Here is a 24601-nt window from a genome sequence, read left to right as displayed (position 1 = left end):
AAAGTCGTCACTCCCCCTACCTCTTTTCACACATACAATGTTGTGATACCTTGTGTTCCAGGAAGGTAGGTGGGGAGGAGGTACATTTAAAACGCGATTCAATCTGCTACATCTACAAAAGGCATATGTGACATCGCATCCTAGTGCGATGATTCAGTGTTTTTCTGTGGAGGCACGATACTAACAGCGCTGTTTTGCAGAAATGAATACTTATCTCACAAACCCAAACGCACAAGAATATTCCAGTGACGAAATTGTGCCTATAAATACCCAGAAAAAAAACAGCAAAACTTTGGTGTAAATCCCTAAACTTCGAAAAAAGAACAATTAAATTTTTGTACAAAGCGAACTTTTAAAACAAGCGAACGCAGGCTTGGCCTCATCGTCGTTCACTCGTGAACTTCATTACTCCAGTTATCACTCGCGCACCCCGCCGTGGTCTGAGCCCAAGGACGCGAGTTCTATTCCCCGTCATTCTATTCTATTCCCCACGACTTTCCTTGAGGATACCGTGAACTGTCTATGATAACAACAGTAGAACAGCAATGTGGAATGCAGAGAATTCCACAAGGAGCAAACGCGCATCTACGCTCTATTAAAACAGGTGAAAACAGTTCTTTCACTGCAAAACATGGAGGAAAAAAAAGCTTAGGAGAGGCCCCCAGCTATCCCCGCGCATTGGCAAAAGTGTGGAGGAAGTCACGTGTTTTCGGCGGCCATTGGAAGTCGCGTAGCAACGGCGTCCTAGCAACAGCCCACCCGCCGTTCGCCAGTCATGGAGGAAAGGCAGCGCCTGCCTTGTCGTCCGATTGCGAAGATTGCTGCTTCGCTTTGCTGCGCTGTGGTCTTGCGGAACTCGAAAAGGATGCTGCGAGTTGCGACAGCTGAGCCGATGTGAATATGTCGTTTAATTTCTACTTGCAAGTGCACCTTGTACCGCGTCAAGCTATTGCTCCGGTCGCGATCACGACGCGCCTATTGAAGTGCAGATATCGTGAACGCGCCGTCCCGTCGTACGCGCGGACACCCGTCTGGTAGATTTTTGGGAAGTGATACACGGTGTGCAGTACGTAGGCGACTTGCAACCGAACGATTCGCAACTCAATTTTTTGGTTATCGCCGCCGCAATATATAGTTTGCTAGGCCGGCAATGCGCGGCAGTGCTTTTGCAACTGTTACAAGGTAGATTCCCAGTTGATATAATTCCATCGTCCTATTACCTTAGTAGGCGTCCGTCTGTTGACTGGAAGAGTGCTGGATCTGGAATCTGGATCTTTTTGTGGTCTCGCTCTGGATTTCGCTTTTCAACGCTTCATACTGCGAGGTTAGTGTATGAACGTTTTCAACTAATATCACCTTGAATTTATTGACACTGAGACAAGTTGAAACTTGGCGACAAAACGTTTATTGACGCCACCCACCCTCTCATTTTTTTTACTCAATAAAACGTTTTGCCTCCTCCTCCTGCTCCTCCTCCTCCTCCTTCGCAAAAAATTCTATCGAAGGCACGCGAACAACGGTAAAAACATTCCACAATTTTTTAGCGTGAAATCTTCACGAAGTACTGCTTACCTATATATTGTCACGAAGACAAGGACGATGCAGTGGTGTTGAATGAGAAACACGTTTATTGGAGCGAACTTGTGCTCCCCTAACAACTCAAAAGAATACAGAGGCGGCGAAGCAGCGGTCAACAAAGTGACTTGCACAGGCGAGTGTCGTCGAATCGAATGCCCCGGCGTCCGCACTGCAGGCTGTTTATCTTTCGCCGCGCGTGGTTCTCGAAACGTCGATTCGCATCGAGAACATAGTAGATCCAAGAAGATTATTCTGGGCTGTTCACGTTAAATCGGAACGCTCTCCCTACCACAACAGATAACACATGCGGCACAGAAAGAAAGAATGGAACACGCGCCTCCCTTGGCGCAGAGATAACGCAGACCGGCGCAGCCGGGCGGCAAAAGCAAAACACAAATAAACAAACCCAATGTATGGTTCGCGGCATTACCCCCCTCTAAGAGTGCATCGACCCGATGCTAACATAAGCGACAGTCCGAACAAATGAAAATAAAAGTTCGTCATCGTCCGTAGAAAGGTTTTAGGCGAACCACGTGGACGACTTCAGGCCGCCTGCGTTGTCGTGATGTGCCGGAGTCACCATCAGGGATCACTTCGTAGGTAAGTTGGCCAACACGTCGTAGAATCTGGTAGGGTCCGAAATAGCGTCGCAGGAGCTTCTCACTGAGTCCGCGTCGTCGGATGGGAGTCCAAACCCACACACGATCCCCTGGTTGGTACTCGGCGTCTCGGCGTCGGAGGTTGTAGCGGCCCGCATCCACCAGCTGCTGGTCCGTTATACGAACTCGAGCGAGCTGGCGGGCCTCCTCCGCACGTTGAAGATATCCGTGGACGTCGGCGTTGAGGTCATCGTCTTCTACGTGCGGAAGCATGGCGTCGAGCATCGTAGTCGGCCTTCTACCGTAGACAAGCTCGAACGGCGTCAGCTGCGTCGTCTCCTGGATAGCCGTGTTGTACGCAAACGTGACATACGGGAGCACTTCGTCCCAAGTCTTGTGTTCAACGTCAACGTACATTGACAGCATATCTGCGATTGTCTTGTTCAGACGTTCTGTTAGTCCGTTCGTTTGGGGGTGGTACGCCGTCGTTCTTCGGTGATCCGTGTTGCTGTAGCGTAATACTCCTTGCATCAGCTCCGCAGTAAATGCCGTTCCGCGGTCTGTGATTAGGACTTCCGGGGCTCCATGTCGCAGCACAACTTGGCTTATAAAGAACTTTGCCACTTCTTGTGCAGTCCCCTTCGGAAGAGCGGCGGTCTCTGCGTAGCGCGTCATGTAGTCTGTCGCTACGACAATCCACTTGTTCTGTGATCGTGACGTAGGGAACGGGCCTAAAAGGTCCATTCCAATCTGTTGAAATGGTCTCGATGGGACGGCGATCGGTTGTAGAAGTCCGGCGGGTCTTGTCGGCGGCGTTTTTCGTCGCTGGCAGTCACGGCAGCTCCGGACGTAGTGGGTGACGTCAGAGGTAAGGCCGGGCCAGTAGTACCTCGCCTTGATTTTTCCAATAGTGCGGGCTGTGCCCAGATGTCCGGAAGACGGGTCGTCGTGGCACGCTTCCAAAATTTCGTCACGAAGGTCCGCGGGGATGACGAGAAGGTAATTCGCTCTTGTTCCGGGGCTGAAATTCTTCTTCACAAGGACGGAGTTTCTCAGGCTGAATGCTGGCAAGCTGCGTTTGAAGGTCCTAGGAACGGCAACGTTGCATCCCTCGAGGTACTCGATTATGACGCGTAAGTCGGGGTCGGCACGCTGCTGGGCGGCTAGGTCGCTCTCCGTCACGATCCCGAAGAACGCGCTGTCTTCATCAGAGTCTTGTGGTGGTGGGTCGACGGGGGCGCGGGACAGGCAGTCGGCGTCGGAGTGTTTCCTGCCGGATTTATAAACGACTGTAACGTCGAACTCCTGCAGGCGCAAGCTCCACCGCCCAAGACGGCCAGAGGGGTCCTTCAAATTGGCGAGCCAACACAGCGCATGGTGGTCTGTTACAACCTTGAATGGCCTTCCATACACGTATGGGCGAAATTTTGAAATCGCCCATATAATAGCCAGGCACTCTTTCTCAGAGGCAGAATAGTTTTTCTCCTCCTTCGACAGACCACGGCTAGCATAGGCGATTACCCTTTCGCAGCCGCTTTGCTTTTGGACAAGGACGGCACCCAAGCCTATATCACTGGCGTCCGTATGCATTTCCGTTTCGGCATTTCCGTCGAAATGAGCGAGCACGGGCGGGCTTTGCAGGCGTTTTTGCAGCTCGCCGAATGCTTTTTCTTGGTCGTTTTCCCAGCTGAAAGGGGGGCTATCTTTCGTCAAGCGCGTGAGTGGCTCTGCAATGCGTGCGAAGTTTGCGACGAAGCGCCGGTAGTATGCGCACAGCCCGAGAAATCTCCGCACGCCCTTCTTGTCTTTCGGCCTTGGGAAGTTCGCAATGGCTGAAGTTTTTGCCGGGTCAGGTAGGACTCCCGCGGCGTTGACGACGTGGCCCAAGAACTTGAGTTCCCCGTATGCGAAACGGCACTTTTCAGGCTTCAGCGTCAACCCCGACGTACGAATGGCCTCGAGTACAGACTCCAACCTTGCAAGGTGTTCATCGAAAGTCCGGGCGAATACCACTACGTCGTCGAGGTATACGAGGCAGGTGTGCCACTTAAGGCCAGCTAGCACAGTGTCCATGACTCTTTGAAACGTCGCTGGTGCTGTGCACAGCCCAAACGGCATCACCTTGAACTCGTATAGGCCGTCTGGGGTTATAAATGCAGTCTTCTCTCGGTCTCTCTCGTCCACTTCAATTTGCCAGTAGCCGGTCTTCAGGTCCATCGATGAGAAGTACTTCGCGTGGCAGAGGTGGTCGAGGGCGTCGTCGATTCGGGGGAGGGGGTACACGTCCTTTTTCGTGATTTTGTTCAGTCGCCGGTAGTCAACGCAAAACCTTAATGTGCCGTCTTTTTTCTTTACGAGTACGACGGGCGCAGCCCAGGGGCTTTTCGATGGCTGTATAATGTCATCGCTCAGCATGTCGTCGACTTGAGTCCGGATGGCTTCCCGTTCGTGTGAAGAGACGCGGTACGGTGACTGTCGGGTAGGTCGGGCTCCATCTTCGGTTATTATTCGGTGCTTCGCTAGAGGGGTCTGACGTAGTTTTGCGCTCGACGAAAAACATTCGCTATAGCGACGCAGCAAAGCCAATAATTTTTTCCGTTGTTCTTGCGGTAGCGCCGGATTCACGTCGAATGGCTGCGGGAGCTTGAATGTTTCTACGGGTGTGCGTTCAAAGTCGGCGACTGCGATCACATCACTTGCTTCTTGCGTTTCTTCGAGGAACGCCGCGAACCATACATTGGGTTTGTTTATTTGTGTTTTGCTTTTGCCGCCCGGCTGCGCCGGTCTGCGTTATCTCTGCGCCAAGGGAGGCGCGTGTTCCATTCTTTCTTTCCGCACGACGGTAGTGAAGGTCTTAGTAAACTCGCTTTTGAACTGAGCCCAGTTTGTCAAGGAGCTCTCGTGGTTCTCGAACCAAGTGCGAGCCGAATCTTCCAAGTAAAAGAAAACGTGCCGGAACGTTTCTGCGTCGTCCCACCTGTTGAATTTCCGGACGCGCTCCAGTTTCTCCAACCATTCTTCTGGGTCTTCTGCGGGGGCTCCTCGGAACGATGGCGGTTCCCGGGGCTGCTGCAGGACGATTGGCGACGTTGTTTCTTGCACCATGGTGTTGGTTGCAGCGTTCCTTTTCTTGGGCCCTTCTGGCAGAAGACCGAACTCGGGTAGCAATCCTTGGAGTCGGGGGCTTTCTCTGGTTGGACTGGCTTGGCGGCTTCGAGATGTCGTAGAGGGCATAAAGGCTTAGTACCCAGCACCTCCACCAGATGTCACGAAGACAAGGACGATGCAGTGGTGTTGAATGAGAAACACGTTTATTGGAGCGAACTTGTGCTCCCCTAACAACTCAAAAGAATACAGAGGCGGCGAAGCAGCGGTCAACAAAGTGACTTGCACAGGCGAGTGTCGTCGAATCGAATGCCCCGGCGTCCGCACTGCAGGCTGTTTATCTTTCGCCGCGCGTGGTTCTCGAAACGTCGATTCGCATCGAGAACATAGTAGATCCAAGAAGATTATTCTGGGCTGTTCACGTTAAATCGGAACGCTCTCCCTACCACAACAGATAACACATGCGGCACAGAAAGAAAGAATGGAACACGCGCCTCCCTTGGCGCAGAGATAACGCAGACCGGCGCAGCCGGGCGGCAAAAGCAAAACACAAATAAACAAACCCAATGTATGGTTCGCGGCAATATATAGAACGGCCGTTCAATTGACTAGTCATCTCTGGGATTGCCAGTGAAACTGCAACGCAAACTTGGGCACTTTCCAGTCCGGTAGCCGCACGGCGTTCGCCCACTGTTTGCGGCGTTCTCCATCGCTTGGGAACCTATAAACGGCGGCGATTGCAAACAAAGGATGAATGCACACCAATGTGCAGCAATACTTGTCAGCGGAATGATGCACTAACCGGTGGAAAGTGACGCCCAATTCCTTGGGTACCGATCGCGACTTGCAGTCTGGCACCGAGCATTGCGGCATTGTTAGAGCGAGCCGCTTCGCAAACCTGCTGCGGCCACACTGAAGACGTGTAACAGTGTAACCGCGCGTTTAGGTTCACGGTCACGCGCTGAAAAACGGCCTTCTACCTGCCTATCAGCTGATTTCCGCCGGCTCGGCGCTGGCAGATGCAGACGACAAGAGAGGCGATACAGGACGGAGGAGGCGGAGAAGGTGCACCGAGAGAGAGAGGCAGAAAGAGTCCGCCAATGGCATGGAGGGCCAATGGTCCGCCATTCGACTTACAGAAATGGCGTTTCCGGCTGCGCTGGGTGTGACGTCAGGGCCTCTCCTAAGCTTTTCTTTCCTCCATGCTGCAAAAGAACTCCGTACGCCAGTCCAAGGCGCCGCCGCTCACACGAACTAACGAACGAACAAACGAAGAAAACAATGAAGAAAGACAAACTGAAGCGCTGATTAACAACTCATATTTACTGCACAGGGTCACAAAAAGAAAGAACGAGCCTGACACTGCTTCACGCCACTACAAAAAAAAAAAAAAAGAGAAACCGAACAAATTAGTGGGCTGGCGTGCCGCTTGTTACACTCCGAACCGCTCTCTCGCTAACGATGTCAACACGTCCGCGGACTACGTTTCTCAAACACAAGCGCCTAGCAAATATCTTGCGCCCGCAAGCAGATCAAGAACTTTGAAGCTGTTTTCAAAGATTGGACTTTCCAGAATTCTTCCGTCCTCTCTCCTGCTGCAGTTCGCCGAAGCGGGCGCCCGGACACAAAAGACGTGCCATCCACCTCCACATCCGGCGATAACAAGTTCTTTTGGTTCCTCTGGCACCCTCCCACGCTAAGCTGAAGTGACCGCGCTGTCACGAATGTCTAGTACGCGGCGTTGCCACTGCCGCCAGTGGCGCTGACAGCCAACATTGCGACCTCGGCCGAGTTCGGTTATCTGCAATATAATATTATTACTGCTGCTAGAGGGGTTGGTAATAATTCTATAAAAAATTATTGTAAATATTAACATAGGACTCACAAGCCGCCGTAGTTTTTTTTGATATCTCGTGTCAATGTTTTCACGCTCAGTTTTCACAAGAATGCGTAGCTGTGGCATAGCCATCGCAAACCGACTTGAAACCAAGCCAATGTCGCTTGGTCGCAATCCCGGATGTGCGGGGTCCGGCGTGGTGCGGTCGTGCGGTCGTTCTCGCTGTTCTGTGCAAATTTATAGCTTTCCTCGTGTTGTTGGCGATTTATGTGCCGTGTGCGAATCTTTTCAACCAGCATCGAAGGTCAGACATTGCAGTGCAGCTGGCGATACATCGAATTTATGGAAGGAAAAGCCATCGTATGCGCTCTTCTACCGCCGGTGAACATCCTTTGTGTGTCGTGTTGTGTTTGTGCGCTGTGATCGTACGGTGAAGAAGCTTGCGAAGTGAGGTGTTACCATCCCTGTTAGCCACGCTTTGGAATCCGTCAATTTCACCACGCTGGGAGCCCCGCTGGGAGCGACGTTGTTATAAGGTAAGTTCATTCTTTCCGAGCGCTCCTGTGCAGTGCGCGTCAGGCTTGTCAAGGGCAAGCGAGCACGCGGCTTCGGAGCATGCTGGCGACATCTGCTGATAGCTGCTGGGTTAGAGATAGCTTGCCTTTGCGCGTGCGTGGATCTCGGACAGGCCCTGGCCGGTCGTCGTTCAGCTTTGGCCTCTAAAATTTGGAGACACCACCACCCGCAACGGGTGCTTCTTTTCTTCGTGCCAGCCGTGAGCGGTGACGCCGGAGATCAGTGCGTAATTTGACGCGGTGCATTATCACCCCAGGGACTTACGTAATCGCACAACAGGTTCGACCGAAATCCCTGCAGTGAATTCTTGTTGCGTGCTTTCCGTTTGGTGCGCTTGAGATGCAGAAGATTGGCGCTCGTTGCTGTATGCGATTACGTAACTGCCTGCGATAAACGCGTCAAACGGCGCGTCTATCTGGCCTGTCACCGCTCATGGCTGGCACTGGGGAAGACCAGTGCCCCTCGTGGGTGGTGGCGTCTGCAAATAACAGTGGCCCCAAGGTAAATATAAATGGTAGCGAAGCTTCGCGCGAAAAGCGGTTCAGAACCTATTGCCAGCGACATCAGCATGGGGGCTTATGGGAGGGGCGAATAAAGCGCGACTATGTGAGGAGGGAACAAACACTATTAACAAAAAACCAAGTTTTGCTCAACAATAAAACAACATTTATATTTTACGAACCATATTTATTTCTGAATCAGATTTATTTAGGCACAGTGTGTACATAGTTTACAAAAATGTTGTTCATTTGCAAAAACCTTTTTTGTAGCGCCCTCTGAAGAATGGCACATGTCATTGCTCTCTGATTCAGGCCTTGTAGTGTTCGGAAAGGCGCTCCTAAAGTTCGTCTGCTAGGAAACGCCCCTCGCGTGTTTTGGTGGTGCGCATTTGCATTCGTTTTTCCTTGTTAATTTGGTGTGCACTTAATTTTTGCTGTGCGTGGAGTGGCGAGGTGCGTGGTATCGTCGGTGAACACGTTTAGTACCGTGCCTGTCGGGCACGGTGAACTACGTTACGATGCTGCGAACGGTTGAGCGGAGCGGTTTCCTCGGTACCTACGGAAACGATGTGCTGTACAAGGTTTCAACAGCAACTCCCGTACGCCTGGCGTTTAACTGCACCATTTTCCTCTCATTTCCACAGGTAACGCGAAACTATAGTACTGTTATAATTGCACGGGGGTTGTGTAAGGGAACGTGGTGGTGCTTCGAAAAAAAAATGGGTCTAAACCTTTGTTATGGCACAGTTATCTCTTGATTTCACCTCAGGCTGTCTCGGAGCAAGTGGTGTCAATTACTCTAGGACGTCTCAGCGTAGTACGACTTGAATTTAAACGAGTCGCTTTAATTGTCTATGTCAGTGTCTTCTCTTTTGCATTACAACGCTTGTAGTGCTCGTTCCTTCCCGCACTTTTATGCGCTAGCATAATTCCCATCGCAGTACTGTGTTGTGCTGCTCCGTGCTGCGCTGCTGCCAGATCTTTCCTGCTATGTGCTTTGCGCACTGCCGTCGCTTTCGTTTGCATTGATCCATTTTTCCTCTTTTTACTTATCTGTTTCGACACTTGCCTAACAATGCAACCAGGAAATTGCAGGCGTGAATGCTGAGTGAACTTCTGTAGAAACCCATGTCTACTTGATAAGACGCCAGGACAGCTGCGGTGTGCTCGCTGCACTTTCGTGAATCGGCATTCGTGCGGCCCGGTTTTCTGCGTCAAGATGAATTGCCTAGCTCTTTTGTCTTGTTTCGAAGTAGTTCTTGTGTTGACGCTTTCATTGCTCATAATGCTGTGTGTTACGGGTAAAGTAATTTTTCGGCGCGTAAGGAAAATCATAATGCATGTAGTGCCCACGAACATTTTGTATTTATTGTATACGCGCTGATTTTGTCCAGTGTGGTAAAGTTGTTTTATGTTTATCCTGGAATAAAATTCAAATGACTTGATTATAGCATGACTATGCGTTATTTCTTCTCTTAGAACAGAAGTACACAAACTGAGCAAGCATTATATAACCTTGATGTATACTTAAGGCACGCACGCAACCTGCGTATGTGCGACGCAATTAAACCCAGCAGTGGCGTTGGTAGAAATTTGTATTGGGGTAAGGAGTGGGCACGTTTTTTATATGAATGGGGGCCTGGGACAGTGGTCAAGTGTCATTTTGTGCTCTGTATCCCAAGGCAGAAAAAAAAATTCCGGTCGGGGGGGGGGGGGTGTACGTGCCTAGTTCTCGGTTTGCCACCCGCTGCAATAAAAATAAACAACTGATTGCTTTTATACAGCAGTGGAAGGCATGAATACAGAATAAAGGTTCAGAGAAAATGCAAGATGCTTTTTATAAACACCGAGGCGAATCATACGACAGTATGCTAAAGTACGTTTCTCTAGTCACGAGTCTGTACTAGTTCAGCTGGAGTTGACTTGAAGCACACACGCCAAGGGCTCGCCAACTTGCATCACATGGCAATTACATGAGCCCTCAGCGATCACAGGCCTGCTCAGGCTATTTTAAGTCAAATTTTCCCGCTAATGCCACCAAAATGACGTCACTTTCTGACCGGATCTTGCGTCACATCCTGTTTATTTTTTTGTTCCGCCGGAAGTGTTCCCTCCTCACACAGATGGCGCTAAGCCCCATGAGCAGCTTAAGGGCCGCCATTTTCTGAACGTATGGGCTTCTACGGAAGCTTCGCTACCATATATATATATATATATACCTTGGTGGCCCTGCGAAATGACGACCGGCCCGACCCTGTCCGAGATCCGCGCACGCGCAATGGCAAGCTATCTCTAACCCAGCAGTTATCAGCAGATGTCGCCAGCACGCTCCGGAGCCGTGCGCTCGCTTGCCCTAGACAAGCCTGACGCATACTGTACATTTCATCATGACAAATGTTGTGCAGACCTTCCTGAATGGCGATACTCACGACTTGGTTATTTGTCGGTATATGAACAGTGTTTTTATTCCCGCCGTCTCCAGATCGACCTAAAGGGTATGATTTCACTTCAGCCTTGCAAAAATACTGTACGTAAGTGTAACAAATTGAAGGGGGAGGCTATTGTACCGGCACACAACATTTTGACATCAATCAGTGTTTTATTGTCTTCCGCGCTGCTGTATTGCTTTCGCGTGTTCTATATTTGTATGTATCTTAAGCTAAAAATCTAACAAAACCTTTGAAGGCAATTGACGAATTAATAAAATCCCAGATGCAGTGCCGCTACAGAACGGAGCAGCAGGCATGAATTACCTAGTACGAAGTGTCATAAAAAAAGAAAGAACACCATGATGAAGATAAATAAAATGTTTGACGAACGAAGTTAACGAAAATGAAAAAAAAAATGAAAGAGGTTGAATCGAACAAGTGCCTGTCGGATCAATAACAAACGCACGAATACTGTGCCATGCAAGCACACCTGACAGCGCTAGGCTGAGAGGCAGATCTACCAGTCACAAACAGGATAGTGTGTTCAACCAGTTAGGAGACATGGCGGTAAAATATACTTGCAAGCTAAAGGGCTGGCAGCCAGCAATATATTTGCGTATTAATTTGAACGATTGCTTGGAGAAAGAGCGTTCCCTGAGTGCAGAGCAGTGACAAATGTGGCCTAAACCGTACTTCATCCCAGCTAAAAAAATAATGCCCAAGAATATAACAAATTCATTGATTGCTTTTAGAAAATAGAGGCTATGTATCCGCAGAAGGTAGGGTTTAAACCCAAAACATCTTTACACAAGTCTGATGTGTTACCTCGGCACCCTAAAGGCAAGCAGACACTTTGGCTTTAAAACCAATGCAGAAAAAAACCTGCTGCGTTAGTAGTAGTTGGAAACAGACTGCACACTGTTGTCATATATTAGTCTTTTACCACTAAGTGCCAATTCTCTCCATGTATCTTTCCGTGAATTTCTCATTTGCCAATTTTTGTCACAGGTGCTAGGCAGCTTGCGCTAGAACATGCACAGGCGTCAAACTTTCAAACTGATGAATACCAGTTTTGACTTAAGCACTTGCTCGACTTGCTAGCGTAAATTGAAATTTGCCATTGCTTCTAATCACAACCTGCTCACTGCCTTTCTCGGAGCAGTTTTGAATAAGTTGGGCTGAATGTGGTGTGAGTAATAGCAAAATCACTGAATAACATTTTGGCTGAATGTGGCATCAGACGTGCCACTGACTGGTGCTACACCGGCATTGCGCGAGGGCTTAGTCAATCTGTTTTGAGAGATGTTCTGCCTCTAGGAATTACCCAAATGATTGGTCGGCATGGTATCACTATACTGTTTTAGTGCTGCTAGTGTATAGAAAATCTCGCCAAGCAAAGGGATACAAGCTTTTAAATTATTTCTCATTTACAGAAACTGATGTTTTTCCCCTCACCAAACAAAACTGTTTCGTGTTCTCCTTGTGTGTAAACTGGCATTAGACGGCCTTGTTATACTGGTATACCCCTCTGGCATTGTTATGATGAAGGCAAAAATGTGGATATACCCATGTCTCATATGATCCCTTTAAGCTGCTGCTTAGTGCTACTTGTTTGGTAAACGTACTGCAAGGCACACACCATACTTCAGCGTTACAAGAGTGTAAAAGACGCGAAATTCAAGTTATGTATTTTTCCTGTCACGTTCTTTTTGCCACGTTTTTTTTCCATCACGGTTCATGTATTTTTTTCCACTAGTCGGTAAGCACAAAGTATTATGTGCTCATCCATTCATAAAGCCATTTGCGATGATTGCCTGATGTAGTAACTTTAGATTACAGTACCATCTGATCCTAGTTTTTTTTAATCAAGGCTTGTTTTGTAAACAAGTTCATGCAAGTTGACAATTTTCTAATTTTGTTTTACGAGATTTCAAGCATTAAAATTTCAAAAAACAAAATTCACAGGTTGACAGGTATGCTTTTGCACAGGTTTGGGGTTTCTCCTGTCAGGTAGTGGCTCTACCAGTCTTTATAGGCCTATTTGGATTTCTTTTGGGCCTGAAAGATGTGGAAGACACGATTACGGACCCATGCGGGTGATTTTTTGGCTCCCTGCTGCCTTGAAACATAGTCGTTCCTGTAGATTTCAGGCGCCTTAATGCGGAAGGCATTCAACTAAAGGCATTCCACTCCCTACCAATTGTAGAATTAATTGATGCGGCTAGCTTGGCTTACGGCATTAAAATCTGAGGAAAGCTTATACATTTGTTGAACTGCTATCTCCCTGCTTTCCAAACATACAAGCCAGGTAACTTTTAAAATAGCCAGGTACTTAAACCAGCATGCTTAATGAGAAGGGATGCAATCATCATTTCGTACTTGACTGGTGCAAACAAACAAGTCTGTTTCTTGTATTTTGCAGGCTACACAGTCAAGTAGGCAAGTGGACCCTGCGAGGCTCCAGCCCTCCCGTGATGCTTTCGTGAGCAATAAAGCAAGCTTTGCCATGCAACACCTCACTATTTCGCCTGCTCATTGGACACCTTGACGACAGTTTTTAGAATGTTTTTGCAATATTGAAGCAGACTTAGTATATATTTAGTACAGTTAACTGAACTTTACTATGCAATTGTTGAAATAACTTGACAAAAAACTAACAGGAAATCAAACGGGCTGTCTTGAATATGCTCAGTAGGTTTTCATTTGACATTTCTCAACAGAACTCAACAGGAGAATGAATAGAGTCAACACAGACTCAACTGGAACTCAACAGACTTTTCTCAATAGACTTTCAATTGACACGTCACAACAGGAACTCAACAGGGAAAGTGTATTGAGACTCAACAGAAAGTCAATTGAAAATCAACAGACATGTTGACTATAGTCAATAGACTTTCAATTGAAACTCAGCGTTGAGTTTCAATTGAAACGCGGCGGCCAATTTTCAACGAGAACTCAATACAAAATTTCTATTCAAAGTCAATTGACTGTCAACACAATGTGCTGAGTAAAGTCAATTGACTTTCAATTCAATCTCAATAACCATTTTTGTAAGGGCCGTCATCGTGGACTGTGGGCGTAATAACCTGTAGCTTCACCTTGCGGCCCCAATTGAAACGCCCGGGATCATAAGGCGCTGCGCCAACACACGGCGTTCAAGAACAGGTTCCCGGGCTGCATGGCACGCAATAAGCCTCTTTGCCCTCCTTTAAGGCGAAAGCCGCATAATCTCGTCAAACAAGAATAGCATTTCTTTGTCGTAGAAAATACAGGAACAGAAACACATATGGGTTCGCGTAAGATTTGAACGTGGGTCTCTGGGAGGAGAGCGCCTTACAACTGCGCCCAATCAATACTTTTCATGAGGGGAACTAAAGCTAACCTGGTGCACCCCACGTGAGAAGGGAATGTGACAGCATGTGATTAGAACAGGTGCAGACCAGCAACGGAGAGCTCTGGTTGCGGTGAAGATGGGGCGTGAAATTGGGGCGTGCCTTTCGAACTTCCGCAGTAATGTAAGCCAGACGACAAAGAAACGAAAGCGATTAGAGAGTCGGAGACACTGTGTAGTTATTAAGAATTGTTTGATAATCGCTTTGATAATCGCCTTCGAACCAAATGAGCAGACGTAAATGCCGGAACAATTTTTTTTCTGATTTTTCACCTTCCTGTAGCATGTCTACGTCTACGTCACAGCTCTCATGGTGGGCGTCGTCTTTGGTGAACGTTTCGTATAGGAGAAGCGATTGATTGATTGTGGGGTTTAACGCGCCGACGCAACGCAGGCGATGAGGCGCGCCGTAGTGGAGGGCTCCGAATTAATTTTGACCACCTGGGGGGGGGGGGAGAGCGGGGCGAGCACCGGGGCGTTTGTTCTGTATCCGCAACGCGGTTTCCCTGAGGAGCTTGCGAATTCGGACATTTGGGATAGTAAAACGCCACCCCAAAATATGGCATGCGAGCAGAAACGAAAATTTTTCACCGCACGGAAACTTTTAATGTGGTGCAACCGGGGCCAGATAAGGTTATCGCGTCCCAGGCTTGGAGCTCCTCTATGTTTTTGTCCAAAAGGGTCATGGTTTGGGCCTGTTGGTGATGCATAATGGAAACTGAAAGCGCAAAACTGAACTGAAAGCGCTCGTCCTGTTGTCCCCTTTCTTTGTCCGTGTCTATTTTGCGCTTTCAGTTTCCATTATGTTTTTGTGTTTTTTTCGTTCTGCTAGATAAGCTGATTATTTGCCGTTCGCGTTCAGAGCAACTCATTTTTTAGAAATACTATTTTTGGCGACGCTCAGAAATTGTGAGTAAAGAGACTTACATACCGCTCAATATTGATAATGAAATGATTTTCCAGAAATACATGAAGAAAACCGTTGAAAAAATGAGGGAAGCTCACAATAATGCGTAAGACTTGAAGGTTGCGAAGCTGGATGCAACCATACCGTTTTGGCACTTTTTCGCCTCCCGCCATTGTTTAAGCCCCGCCGTTGTTCATCGTCCTCTATCGCACGCGGTTCTGCGCCTCACGTGGCCTCGGGGCCTTCCTTTGTGATGCACGCTTATCGCTGCGGCGGCGGCCTTCTCACCATCATCCGCCATAGCCCGCGTACGAGTCCCTCCCATGTTTTCTTTCCCTCCTCGCCTATGTCCCCCCTTCCACCTATCTCTACCCGTTATCGGGCCGCTGCTCAGTTCCGGTCGCTTACTCAAGGGGGTGGTGTTGGACTTCTAGCGCTTAAGGTTCAAGACTCGTCACCCCACGAAGACTGCCCGAAGTAGCGTAGTGTACTTTGCGCTACAAAAAGCATTCACAACATGGCTATTTTTATCCTGTGGGATCGGAAGTTTTGGTTGTGGAAAATATGTTTCGACGCATTCGAGGCGGTTCATTTTTGCGAGAATGTTTAAAATAAATTTGAGGCGAATAATTGATTGAACAATTGTGCGGTTTAACGCGCCAAATCTACACACAGCTATAAGGGGCGCGTCCTAGCGGGGGGCTTCACATTATTTGTCCACCACCCCGGAATCTCTGCGCACGGGACATTGTTTTTGCTTTGTGCCTCCGTGAGAAAGATAGCCACTGCTGGAAATATTATTTGCCAGTGTTTTTATAGTGCAGATATCTTCCTCAACGTCACAGCCAACAAAACGTTAAGGAAGCATAAAAGCAGTAAGTCAGGTATTACGGTTTTTAACGCATTCAACACAATGCAACCCTGTTTCTTTTTTGATAGGTGTTCTACTGAAGCTTCCGCTATAAAAAAACGTAAACTTACGTGCAATCCAATGAAAGGGACCCTTCATAACGCCATGAATCACTTCTTTTGTCGCGCTCAGGAAGGGGTGGTGGGGCTTTCCCTGAAAGCGCTCCTCTATACCGAACGATCCTCGTACGACATAGTCCATGCTCAGTTGTTCACACTTCAGCATCATGTCGACCTCTTCACCCGTACGTCTCGGCGTTTGTTTCCAAAGACTTCAGAAATATGTCCATATCTTCCTCAAATCCAGCTAGCATCTGCGCAGGACGACATTTTAAAAGTTAAGCAAAGATATTTTTACAGAACGTACTAAACATAAGTTGTAAAATGACAGACGCACTTGCGAACCGCATGGACCAAAAGAAGCACGAAGGTTTAGAAAATAAACCCTTTCTTGAGGTTTTTGTGTGAGCATTTACTGCAGATTTTCATGAGTCATCACCATACTTTTGTACAGGGGGGAGAGAGAGGGACGATGAGTGCATGAGTGATCCATAAGAAATCTCTGAAGGTCAGCTCCGTGTTAGCTGCGAGAGGCTTACTGCATCTCATTGGTAAGGCCAGTGTAAAAGTGAGAGGATGAGTCTGAGAGGACAGGGAGTTCAAGTGGATGACAATAGAAAAGTCGACAAAATGGGAATGAAGGGATACTGAAAGCAAAAGCCACAACATCCGAAAAATATGAATGAAAAGAGAAAAAAGAAACATTTCGTAGAAGGGTAATACCAAAACAAAGGTCGTGTTCAGCGCTTCTTTCGGCCTATGTAAGGGGCCACTAAGCCGTACGCTGTGATGCAAGTGCAACAACCTCCCGACTCTTGAGCAAGCCTACTGACCAAAACAGCGTTCACGTGAAACGTCCGTCCTCCTCAATGCCTCCATATTCATGAATGATGTTTCTGGTCGCCGTGACTTCGACATCCGCAAAACAAGTCAGATAATGGGCCACACGAAGAAAAGCGGCGAAGATATACATACTACAACGAAGTGCTGCTACAGTGCGTTTGGTAAAACAATCACTGGCTTTGTCAGGCTCTTAGAGGATGCTGTCGCAGTAATAGTCAGGTTGTTTTCTGACTTGGTTACCTCCCCCGATCTTCTCCATTCACCATATACGCCTCAGCTATACGCCAGGGCTGTAAAATTCTGAATGCACGGAACTTTGGCTACTCAACCGGCCATTATTATCGTTCTTGGGCCACCCTATAAATAAACAAGTAGTAGACTTTAGTTAGGCAGAAGTGTTGAAATCCAGGAAACTTTATGTCTAATTAAAACTTGAAAATGAATCTTCAAAGACCTTTCAAACTTTTCGAATTTAATGGTAAAAACATCATATCAATAAAAATATACGTATCTGCTTCACCTCTTAAGGTCTCTCTAACTAATACTCTAACAGGAAGCGAGGTTACTCTTCCATTTATCACTGTGCTATTCACATGTTTAAAACACTCAACAACCTCTTAGCAGTTATAAAGAAAAAATCGCGTGTATCGTAATCATGCGCATGTCAAGCAGCAACGCTTTGACATTAGTGACGTTGTCGTTGTTGAGGACACAAACATCAAATATCCCCGACCACTATACACCAGTGTGCGGTCCAACCTCCATGCTCTTGCGCTCAGCTGCGGCTGCGGCGCAGTTTTTATCTTCCTATGAAGCTACCATATGACGAAACCTTCATGCTTGTTCCCTTGCTACAAACTCATCCGTAATACCGTGCTGCGTCTCATAATGAAAACACCTTTGTAGCGCTGGTCGAGCAAATGTCAATGACAAGCTCATGTGCAAGGGACTTGGACAGGAAGATGTGTGGTTAGAACCACTGGTGAATTTGGTTCTAACAAGTTTAGAGAATGGCTCGATACAAACGCCCCTGGACTGCAACTTTGGCGAAGGAGGGATCTGCTGCAAGACAGACCCACCCCAAAGCAGTGCCTTAAGCACAACATGGGAGCACTGACTGTGGCTGCCACCAGTGCCGTACTGCTATGTACGTATCTTGTTGAACAAATCATGTTTAAGGTTTTTGCACTAGACTGCGGGTAATTATTGCAGCGTTCGCGCTTCGAGCCCAGCGTTTACTTGAAATGCATCCTTTTTTATTTTGTTTCGTCGTTATAAATTTAAAATACTTTTTTGGGGTGCGCAAGCTATATATTTTCGAAATATTCTATTGTTGACTTGTGATCATTGAATGCCTCTGGCGACAGGTTCAGTGAATATCTCATTGATCAATTGCTGAATGTTTGGTTCACTTTCTCTGTGAGTAAAGGATGTGCATAAAGTAATCACGCAACTTGTTTCAAAATGCTAGTCCCTAACCCTTATATTAAAACAACCGCGTCTGCTTTCAGAGAACTTTAAGGGCACAGGGTAAGGTGAAATTTTGAAAAAATGACTTTTTGTTTTTCTTCGCAATTAAGGAAGTTCAATTCCTTGTGCACATTTTCCATATTCACACTTGCCATAAAAAGTCTTATTTCTCGCTAAAAAGCAGTTTTCCCGTTAGCAAGTAGTAAGTGCCCACATCCTCTTAAGAATGTTCTCAGGGTGTATTGTCATTTTTTTCCATCAAAAAACTTCCAGTTTCAGATCAAAATGCTTTTCTGGAACCAGCTGTATTAAGAAATTGCTTAGCAACCATTGCATAGCTGATTTTTCTGCGAGGGCAATCCAAAGACCCTGTTGCACGTTTTTTCCACATTTGCCCTTCGAAGCTGCGCATAAAAAACATATTTTTTGGGCTTCACACTCTAATGATTGCAACATTGGATGCTGTTCTTTCATTAAATGATGAAGCAACGCATGAGCCAGCATTTTGAAATCATTCAGACCAAACCCTGGGCGCAACACCACCATCAAGTGGCTTAAAGAGGTTGACCACAAGCAAAACACTGTGTGAACAGATCTGTACGAGGGTGCACAAAATAGTCAAGGAAGGACAAATGACTGGGTGAAAAGCAAAAAACTGACTTTGACAGTGATTATGAAGCTGGTGCTTTTTAAATAAATGGCTCCATTGGTGTTTTTGGCAAAAAAGTATTGTTTTTCACCTCTTTTTTTTACTTTAAACTCAATTATCTCAAAACAATCTTTTTTCTTACATAGGTACCATTATTTCCTATATCTTCCAAGACAACGAGCTGATTTTTTCCCCCTGTTATCTACATAACTTGTCACACCTGCTGTACTAGAATTGAAAATATGCACGTAAGAGTTTTTTTGGTACACAACTTTTAATACTAAAATAATGCCAAAATTTAGGTACTAACGGACAAAAAATTATAAAAAACTGAATTTTTTAATAATGTTCATAATTCTAGTACAGTTAAAAGAGCACAAAATTTGAAAGAAAATGATATATACGTTAAGCAGATACCTTTATTAGATGCCGAGAAAAATGTACCTCAAAATTGCAAAAAATGCATGGAAAGTATAGGGCTTACCCTGTGCCCTTACACAAGTATAACTGTAATCGATGCTATGCAGAGAAATAACTTTTGTGCTAGTCCCCGTTCACTAAACCACAGTAACCACAGGCATGTTTGAACGTGCCGAATAACATGATTCCCGCTTACACGGACACAAAATATGCCGAAATTCTGAAGATTGTCTACTAATGCGGAGGACTTTACGCCGCTTGTCTGAATTGCGAGTTCTTTACATCCAGATTTGGCTACGAGTAGCGAAATATGTTGAGCCATTTTATTGTTTCTATGTTTTCTTTCGTTTTATTTGCAAGTGCTGTAAATTTACACCATTATAGGGATTACGTGCATTTGCTTCGCCACATACATATTTTGCAGATGCAAGGCGTAGATGGGCTTTCGTCAGTTTTAGCAATTTTGTTGCCTACTAAGGGCGCGAACTCCAGGCAAGAGGGCTCAAACATGGCGCCTACTAACCACTCATTGTTAGTGCTTTGGCCAGTGCTTTTTCCACAAACCAGGACAACAACAACAAAAAAGGAAAGGAAGCAATGAAGAATTTGTCAGTTGATCACATAAAAGGATATGAACACCACGTGGCCATAATTCCGCGTTTTGTTTACGCGTAACCGTACTACAGTTTTGGAGCAACAAGTACGATGCGTACAGCGGACACTCCATTTACAAAATGCATCTTTTTGATGTGACCATTTCATTTATACTTTATTGTATTTGTGTTTTTTCAATGCTCCGTTCTAGCAATTATAGCTTTTAAGCTTTGATTGCGATTTAATGTCTTACTTTTGTCAATTATTCACATTTGTGAAAATGCAGGGTATTAAAACATGGTTGGCCCGATTACACTACTTTTTACGTGTTTCCAATGTTAGTATTCGTAAATTTTTAATTTAGCCTCTGTTTTTAGACATGTTGAAGATGTATTTTTAACATTGCTGGTTCGTTTTTGTAAATTTTTATTTTTATTTCTTGTGGTTTTGGTTTTACAAAATTTTGTTCAGCAATTGTTTCCATTGCCGCTATTAAAACGATTACCGGCGTTAACGCCGCCAATTTGGAATTTGTGTGTAGAAGCATGGCGTAACATGGTAAAAACTGTGGGTACTGCGCGAAGTATTCTACGCATAGAAAATATTTCGGTGGAGTAGGACATCCACGTATGCTTCTGCAAGCTGGCTTTACCTCTAGGGTGATCACGCGGCGATTATCCGCAAATTTAGGGTCATTCGTATTTCTAGGGAGGGAGAGATAAGAGTTTTATTAACGAGAGCACCGTGGTATCCTTTATAGTAGCCGATAATGGTGGTGATGATCATAATGGTAACTACCACGATGCTGCTACAGCCTTGACTGCTTCTCCTCGTAATGATGAAAAGCGTTTAACATCGGGGTCTTTATTCGCGCACAAATGATTAAAAGCCTGTAATCTGCCTTACCTTCTTCAATTTGGCAGAGCTGAAGGCGTAGCTGATGCCGCGCCGGATGTTCCTCCACTTTGCTCCTCGAGCGTGGATCACGGACTTCCCCAAAGTAGGATGCATTTGGTGGGTCATCATCGTGAGCTGCAATGAGTTGGGAAACTGTTTTTCTTTTTGGGATTTTATTTATTTTTGAGGGATGAACAACATTTTGATTCTGGCCACTTTTTTCTATTTTTTGACAGCGAAGCACGATCGGAACCGCAAAGCGGAATAAAATACAGAAGTTGCTGAAAAATACTTTTTTTTGAATAATACACTTTTGATTTATTTTAACACCAAAGAGGCTTTGAAGAACGCACATAAGGCCATACAAAGGTTTGACAGAGGCCCGCCCACCTACATGGCATACAACGGAGGTTTACAGGGCAGAGCAGAGGACGACTCCGTGCGCAATGTAACGGAAGATGATAGGTGTAACATTAAGGAACAAGAAGAGAGCGGCGTGGGTCAGAACAAACGCGTGTTAAGGACATATTAGTAGAAGTTAAGAAGAAATGGACGTAGGCAGGGCATTTACTGCGAAGGCAGGGTAACCGTTGGTCATTAAGGGTAACAGAGTGGATCCCTAGAGAAGGTAAGCGTGGCAGGGGGCGACAGAAAGTTAGATCGGCAGATGAGATCAAGAAGATTGCGGCGATAAATTGGCCGCAGCTAGCGCTGAGTCGGGGTAATTGGAGAATAATGGGAGATGCCTTTGACCTGCAGTGGGCGTAGATAGGCTGGTGATGATGATGATGACGATGATGATATTCACAACAAAGCATGTACTCATCATCATCACCAGCCTATTTACGGTATGAGAAGCGAAATTTTTCCAGGTTTTATTTTTGTGAATGATGCCATCGCAAGGTACATCGGCCAGACGTTGTCGAAAAAAAGATAAAGTTTCATGGTATATTCCCGTATATTGCCGCGAACCATGCTTTGGATTTGTTTATTTATGTTTTTGCTTTTACCGCTTGGCTGCGCCGGACTGTGTTATCTGTTTCCAGAGTGAAGCGCATGTTGCATTCTTTCGTTTTTATGCCACACATCCCATCTCATTTGATAAAAAGAATGTTTCGCCCTAACGCCAGTAGCCTAGTATAGTCGTCTTTTATCTACAGTGTTCTTGATGTAATTCGACGGTTCGAGAAACACGCGCGCCAAAAGATAAATTCCCGCAGAGCAGACGCCGCGACATACGATTAGCCGACACTCACCTGCGCACGTTACTTTGTTGACTGCTGCTTCGCCGCCTATGTATTCTTTGAGTTGTTAGTGGAGCACAAGTTTGCTCCAATACACTTGTGTTCCCTTCAAAACAACTGCGTCATCTTTGGCTACGTGACTATAGGTTGACTGGTCAAATTTTTTAGTTATTTTTCTAGTGAGTTCAGTTAACAAAAGATGGGCAAATTATCATAAACCGCGTAAGCAACAACGCCACTTATAACGCTACAGTTGTCGAAAGTTGTACTGAAGAGATGTAAAACAGCCTAGCAGTTTTCAGTTATTCCAGTTGTGAAGCTATTGCGCTATGACAGAAGTGAAGATATAACAGAGTTACAAGCTGAATCCGTAAATTGCACTCCACCAGCATGTTAATGGTAAAATGGTCACCTAATATAACTCTGTAGTGACTGCTTACAAATTCGAGAAAAGAATTTAAAAAAAAAGAAAATTTGGAACAATCGCCACCCGGTGCGCGATAATAGGTAGAAATAATATGCGAACCAGAGTTTACAGTGAGTACTTTGGAGTCAGGTGTAACTAAAGAAAATTGTGATGACAATTCACGCAGCACTCTACTTGATAGCTGGATATTTGCACTACCACCTCATTTTCTAATGCAGTTGATGATGTATGATTATTGAGGGCTTCTAGACAACTTGGTATTGCATGACTGACTAGTGAAGCGCAAAAAATTGCACAAAGGACGAAGCAGGGCAGCAGAGACCAGCGCTTGTCTCGGTTGTCCTGCTTTGTCCTTCATGTAATTTTTTGCACTTTACTCGTTAGAAGTACGATGGTTATTGTGAAATCGTGAAAACATTACAAGCAGATTCAAACCATGTTTCAGTGAGGATTTCAGCGTCAAAGAGAGTGTGAACTTATTAAAACGGCCTTCAATGGTATTTTATTTATTTATAAATGACTCAAACTATATTTTTTGAGATGAAGTGGTAACCTGGGGCACCAGAAAGGAAAACAAATAAAAAGCACGATCATAGAATGCACAACCTAAAGCATAACGCTCGTTATTTACAGCGGCAGCAGGCCCTATATCACCCTTACAAATGCCGCAAACTGGACAGCTTAAGCCGCAACAGTTGCACAACTTTTCAATGCAAAGGCAACAAAAAGGCTCGTATTACGTCAACCACTATCGGTGATAGAGAACAATAAATTTAAATTACGAGGCAAAACTTCCCCATAGACAAAGGGGCAAATACTGGAAGAAAAGCTCCGCGAAGAAATTAAAAAAAAAACTTGCGTTGTGTTAAACAAGGTCATGTACGGGTTTTCCTACGTTGCAGTATATAATTGTGGTGTGGTGTCAATGTCCTCCGGGGTTCTTATTGCATTCTTTCAGGGCAGGGTTCCTTACGTATGATTAGAGCATCAGAGCCATGTTATTTTTAAAATCAATTTTGCCTCCTCGGTCCAGAAGTATTTCCAGTCAGTTGTCTTTTTCGCGACCACCATTCGGAGAGGTTGTTTGAGGATGGGACGGAGGCGATCGTGAAGGTATGCGGTTAAGCATAAATAGCTGCCAAAGTCCTTATTGCTCATTCTTTTTTTTAAGGCATAGCTTTGCACCTTTTCTTGTGCCGCCGGGAATACGTCTTGCAAAATAAAAACTGGCACTTTAAAGTGGTTGCTCCGAGACAAATCTCAAAGTATTCCTAGCAAAAGCTACTTTACCCACATCAAAAACGTCAGAGGCTTCAACCTTGTCCGTGCGCAATCTGCAGTAGGCACAGTTTCAAATCAGTTTCTGTATAGCTTAAAAAAGTTTTATATTTACCTCTGGCACTGCAATTTTTTCCATGTTCCGCATTGGAAGTGTTTCACAAATTCCTTATGACACTGGTCAGATATTGGGCGGGCCAATGAAAGAATAAACGCAATTTTCACATTTATTCTCACGTTATGTGTGTAATGTTTCACTTATGTGTCACTTAATTCAATCAAATATGTAATGTTTCACTTACCCCGCGGTCCGTGAAATTTGTGAAATTGCGCACATACACATGTTCTATGAAGTCTAGGTCATGTAGTAATACGAAAGGCACGTCTCCATTGAAGAACCTAGAATGAAATACGGAATAAAACACTATTGTTTTTAAAAGCTGGCATCACGTGCGATCGGTACAATGTTAGCACAAAGCGCGCATTATGATTTGTAAGGGTAGCAGCAGCCCAATTAAGCGAGTTCTTTGGGTCAACTGAAAAGCAGCGCAACCCGAGGAATACACAAGGGCAGCACACAAACGTGGTTCTGCATAACATCTTCAGCGGGATGCTGCCAGTCTTTAACCACCACCACCTACTACAAGTCTCCACAGGACAAGTCTCAAATAATCCATTCTTTATCTGATAAGAAAATCTTCCTGGGGCAGCAAAAAGGACTCAGAAACAAGTGCGTAAGGAAGAAAAGCAGGAAACGACAAGACGAACACTACTCCTTTGATGTTTATTTTAGAGTAGGCCGGAAAATATTAGCGTATCTTTCCACAGGACCGCGCAGAATAATGCTTGTGAACGTACCGAGAAAACACCAATCCCAAATTCCGTCCC

The 24601-nt window shown here is 45.8% G+C and overlaps 1 long non-coding RNA gene and 1 pseudogene across 2 annotated transcripts in view; one reads left to right on the top strand and one right to left on the bottom strand.

The window, feature by feature from the left end:
• Positions 1 to 24601, bottom strand: part of LOC144168833 (cytochrome P450 3A14-like) — a 65137-nt pseudogene that overhangs the window by 31642 nt on the left and 8894 nt on the right. Inside the window, exons 4-6 of the transcript XR_013322253.1 lie at positions 24016 to 24112; positions 20774 to 20899; positions 15904 to 16145 (exon numbers count right to left, since the gene is read on the bottom strand). The product of XR_013322253.1 is annotated as a cytochrome P450 3A14-like (transcript). The remainder of the gene's footprint in view (positions 1 to 15903; positions 16146 to 20773; positions 20900 to 24015; positions 24113 to 24601) is intronic.
• On the top strand, positions 7201 to 13136 carry LOC144168834 (uncharacterized). Its single transcript, XR_013322255.1, has 2 exons — positions 7201 to 7655; positions 13047 to 13136. It is a non-coding gene; the product is annotated as an uncharacterized LOC144168834 (long non-coding RNA).

The sequence above is a fragment of the Haemaphysalis longicornis genome, unplaced genomic scaffold (genome assembly GCF_048455015.1).
Source record: "Haemaphysalis longicornis isolate Haplotype H1 unplaced genomic scaffold, Haemaphysalis longicornis Haplotype H1 scaffold_2, whole genome shotgun sequence".
Classification (NCBI taxonomy): Eukaryota; Metazoa; Arthropoda; class Arachnida; order Ixodida; family Ixodidae; genus Haemaphysalis; species Haemaphysalis longicornis.
Note: the sequence above shows the minus strand (reverse complement) of the source record. Positions and strands in the feature narration are given on the sequence as shown.